Source organism: Durio zibethinus, unplaced genomic scaffold (assembly GCF_047325235.1).
Source record: "Durio zibethinus cultivar Kanyao isolate XHJ-2024 unplaced genomic scaffold, ASM4732523v1 HiC_scaffold_3, whole genome shotgun sequence".
NCBI classification, from domain to species: Eukaryota; Viridiplantae; Streptophyta; class Magnoliopsida; order Malvales; family Malvaceae; genus Durio; species Durio zibethinus.
In genome coordinates this window covers 9,137,219-9,142,218 of record NW_028323044.1, presented here as the reverse complement: position 1 = coordinate 9,142,218, position 5,000 = coordinate 9,137,219, and positions in this window count along the sequence as shown.

Here is a 5,000-nt window from a genome sequence, read left to right as displayed (position 1 = left end):
CCGATCGAGGCCATGGGCGCCTGCCGGTCACCGGAGCAACCAGTCGCCGGACAAAAATCGCCGGAAGGCATGCACGCCCTGTATTTCGTTCGAGGGACGTTGGCCGGGGTGCACGCAATGGGAGGCCCATCGCGCACACCTACTCCCCCCGTGGGGGGGGGAGAGGGGGTGCCGGACCACCACCCCCTAAAGAGCATTAGAGATTTTACAGATATGCTACCAGTAGACGTTAAAATGTCTGAAACGGGGACACTTTTTCCAAACAAGCAAATCCCACACCGAGGGTGCGCAGGTGCCGATGGTGGTCGAGGCATGTGCCCGCAACAAGGGCCAACGTGAGCCGATGGTGGTCGAGGCAACCGCCCGCACCAGCTCGAGGCATGTGCCCACACCAAGGCCCGGCATGTATCGATGGTGTTCGACGTAGGGGCCATCTTCTGCTGATGGTGGTCGAGGCAAGAGCCCGCACCAAGGGCCAGCGTGTGCCCATGGTGCTCGAGGCAACCGTCCGCACCAGGGCCCAGCGTGTGCCGATGGTGGTCGAGGCAACCGCCCGCACCAGGGCCCAGCGTGTGCCGATGGTGCTCGAGGCAACCGCCCGCACCAAGGGCCGGCTTGTGCCGATGGTGTTCGAGGCAACCGCCCGCACCAGGGCCCAGCGTGTGCCGATGGTGGTCGAGGCAACCGCCAGCACCAGGGCCCAGCGTGTGCCGATGGTGGTCGAGGCAACCGCCCGCACCAAGGCCGAGCGTGTGCCGATGGTGGTCGAGGCAAGCGCCCGCACCAGGGCCCAGCGTGTGCCGATGGTGGTCGAGGCAAGCGCCCTCACCAAGGCCGAGCGTGTGCCGGTGGTGGTCGAGGCAACCGCCCGCACCAGGGCCCAGCGTGTGCCGATGGTGGTCGAGGCAAGCGCCCGCACCAAGGCCGAGCGTGTGCCGATGGTGGTCGAGGCAAGCGCCCGCACCAGGGCCCAGCGTGTGCCGATGGTGGTCGAGGCAAGCGCCCTCACCAAGGCCGAGCGTGTGCCGATGGTGGTCGAGGCAACCGCCCGCACCAAGGGCCGGCGTGTGCCGATGGTGTTCGAGGCAACCGCCCGCACCAGGGCCCAGCGTGTGCCGATGGTGGTCGAGCCAGGAGCCCGCACCAAGGGCCGGCTTGTGCCGATGGTGTTCGGGGCAACCGCCCGCACCAGGGCCCTGCGTGTGCCGATGGTGCTGGGGGCAACCGCCCGCACCAGGGCCCAGCGTGTGCCGATGGTGCTGGGGGCAAGCGCCCGCACCAGGGCCCAGCGTGTGCCGATGGTGCTGGGGGTAACCGCCCGGACCAGGGCCCAACGTGTGCCGATGGTGGTCGAGGGAACCGCCCGCACCAGGGCCCAGCGTGTGCCGATGGTGCTGGGGGCAAGCGCCCGCCCCAGGGCCCAGCGTGTGCCGATGGTGCTGGGGGCAAGCGCCCGCCCCAGGGCCCAGCGTGTGCCGATGGTTATCGGGGCAACCGGCCGCACCAGGGCCCAGGGTCTGCCGATGGTGCTCGAGGCAACCGCCCGCACCAAGGCTCAGCATGTGCCGATTGTGATCGAGGCAACAACCCACACCAGGGCCCAGCTTGTGCCGATGGCGGTCGAGGCAAGTGCCCGTACCGAAGGGCAGCCTATGCCGATGATGGTCGATGCATGTGCCATCACCATGCGCCATCATGTGCCATTGATGGTCGAGGCCTTGGCCGAAGTTCGATTTTGAGCCACGGTGCCCATGCTTGGCTCCAGCATGTGCTGGTGCCGCATTTTTTTCACTCGGGACAGCATCGCCGGAGCATCGCCGGAGTACCGCCGGAGAACCTGACCGGCGGCATTGGGGTTCCGGCGATTGGGAGGGGGGCCGGGGGGGTGTGCGCACATGATGTGCGATGGGTGCTGGTACTTGGCCTTGTGTTGGCCCCCTATCCCTCATCAAACCTCTGAGAATTCACACCCCCTTAAAGAGCATTTGAGATTTTACAGGTTTGCTACCAGTAGCCGTTAAAGTGTCTGAAATGGGGACACTTTTTTCAAACGGTCACAAAATCTTCTCTACTTCGAGTTTTTAGCTGAATTTTTTTGTGCATGCCAACAAAAATAGAAGGATCATGCCTACAAAATTTGGGGCCAAAAATCCTTATAAAAAAATTTTAAAAAATCCCGAACCGCAAAAAGTTTCGAAAATCATGAAAAATAGAAAACGAGTCATCTTCCAACGAAACTTCACGTGAAGGCTTAGGGGACCATTGTATGAATTTACAAGCCATAAAAATGGCATTGGCACGGCAGAAATTTGAAGATGTGCCTAAACCCACCAGGGCCCAGCGTGTGCCGATGGTGCTCGAGGCAACCGCCCGCACCAGGGCCCAGCGTGTGCCGATGGTGCTCGAGGCAAGCGCCCGCACCAGGGCCCAGCGTGTGCCGACGGTGGTCGAGGCAACCGCCCGCACCAGGGCCGATAGTGTGCCAATGGTGCTCGAGGCAACCTGTCGCACCAGGGCCCAGCGTGTGCCGATGGTGATCGAGGCAACCTGCCGCACCAGGGCCCAGCGTGTGCCGATGCTGGTCGAGGCAAGCGCCCGCACCAGCGCCCAGCGTGTGCCGATGGCGCTCGAGGCAACCGACCGCACCAGGGCCCAGCGTGTGCCGATGGTGCTCGAGGCAACCTGCCGCACCAGGGCCCAGCGTGTGCCGATGGCGCTCGAGGCAAGCTCCCGCACCAGGGCCCAGCGTGTGCCGATGGTGCTCGAGGCAACCTGCCGCACCAGGGCCCAGCGTGTGCGGATGGTGCTCGAGGCAAGCGCCCGCACCAGGGCCCAGCGTGTGCCGATGGTGGTCGAGGCAACCGCCCGCACCAGGGCCCAGCGTGTGCCGATGGTGGTCGAGGCAACCTGCCGCACCAGGGCCCAGCGTGTGCCGATGGTGCTCGAGGCAACCGACCGCACCAGGGCCGAGCGTGTGCCGATGGTGGTCGAGGCAAGCGCCCGCACCAGGGCCCAGCGTGTGCCGATGGTGCTCGAGGCAACCGACCGCACCAGGGCCGAGCGTGTGCCGATGGTGCTCGAGGCAAGCGCCCGCACCAGGGCCCAGCGTGTGCCGATGGTGGTCGAGGCAACCTGCCGCACCAGGGCCCAGCGTGTGCCGATGGTGGTCGAGGCAAGCGCCCGCACCGGGGCCCAGCGTGTGCCGATGGTGGTCGAGGCAACCGCCCGCACCGGGGCCCAGCGTGTGCCGATGGTGGTCGAGGCAACCGCCCGCACCGGGGCCCAGCGTGTGCCGATGGTGGTCGAGGCAACCTGCCGCACCAGGGCCCAGCGTGTGCCGATGGTGCTCGAGGCAACCGACCGCACCAGGGCGGAGCGTGTGCCGATGGTGGTCGAGGCAACCGCCCGCACCAGGGCCCAGCGTGTGCCGATGGTGGTCGAGGCTGCCGATGGTGGTCGAGGCAACCTGCCGCACCAGGGCCCAGCGTGTGCCGATGGTGGTCGAGGCAACCGACCGCACCAGGGCCGAGCGTGTGCCGATGGTGCTCGAGGCAAGCTGCCGCACCAGGGCCCAGCGTGTGCCGATGGTGGTCGAGGCAACCGCCCGCACCAGGGCCCAGCGTGTGCCGATGGTGCTCGAGGCAACCTGCCGCACCAGGGCGGAGCGTGTGCCGATGGTGGTCGAGGCAAGCGCCCGCACCAGGGCCCAGCGTGTGCCGATGGTGGTCGAGGCAACCGACCGCACCAGGGCCCAGCGTGTGCCGATGGTGCTCGAGGCAACCTGCCGCACCAGGGCCCAGCGTGTGCCGATGGTGGTCGAGGCAAGCGCCCGCACCAGGGCCCAGCGTGTGCCGATGGTGGTCGAGGCAAGCGCCCGCACCAGGGCCCAGCGTGTGCCGATGGTGCTCGAGGCAACCGACCGCACCAGGGCCGAGCGTGTGCCGATGGTGGTCGAGGCAAGCGCCCGTACCAGGGCCCAGCGTGTGCCGATGGTGATCGAGGCAAGCGCCCGCACCAGGGCCCAGCGTGTGCCGATGGCAGTGCCCAGCGTGTGCCGATGGTGGTCGAGGCAAGCGCCCGCACCAGGGCCCAGCTTTTGCCGATGGTGATCGAGGCAACCGGCCGCTCGAGGGCGCAGCGTGTGCCGATGGTTATCGGGGCAACCGGCCGCACCAGGGCCCAGGGTCTGCCGATGGTGCTCGAGGCAACCGCCCGCACCAAGGCTCAGCATGTGCCGCTGGTGATCGAGGCAACAACCCACACCAGGGCCCAGCTTGTGCCGATGGCGGTCGAGGCAAGTGCCCGTACCGAAGGGCAGCCTATGCCGATGATGGTCGATGCATGTGCCATCACCATGCGTCATCATGTGCCATTGATGGTCGAGGCCTTGGCCGAAGTTCGATTTTGAGCCACGGTGCCCATGCTTGGCTCCAGCATGTGCTGGTGCCGCATTTTTTTCACTCGGGACAGCATCGCCGGAGCATCGCCGGAGTACCGCCGGAGAACCTGACCGGCGGCATTGGGGTTCCGGCGATTGGGAGGGGGGCCGGGGGGGTGTGCGCACATGACGTGCGATGGGTGCTGGTACTTGGCCCTTGTGTTGGCCCCCTATCCCTCATCAAACCTCTGAGAACTCACACCCCCTTAAAGAGCGTTTGAGATTTTACAGGTTTGCTGCCAGTAGCCGTTAAAGTGTCTGAAATGGGGACACTTTTTTCAAACGGTCACGAAATCTTCTCCGGTTCGAGTTTTTAGCTGAATTTTTTTGTGCATGCCAACAAAAATAGAAGGATCACGTCCACAAAATTTGGGGCCAAAACTCCTTCTAAAAAAATTCTAAAAAATCCCGAACCGCAAAAAGTTTCGAAAATCGTGAAAAATAGAAAACGAGTCATCTTGCAACGAAACTTCACGTGAAGGCTTAGGGGACCATTGTATGAATTTACAAGCCATAAAAATGGCATTGGCACGACAGAAATTTGAAGATGTGCCTAAACCCA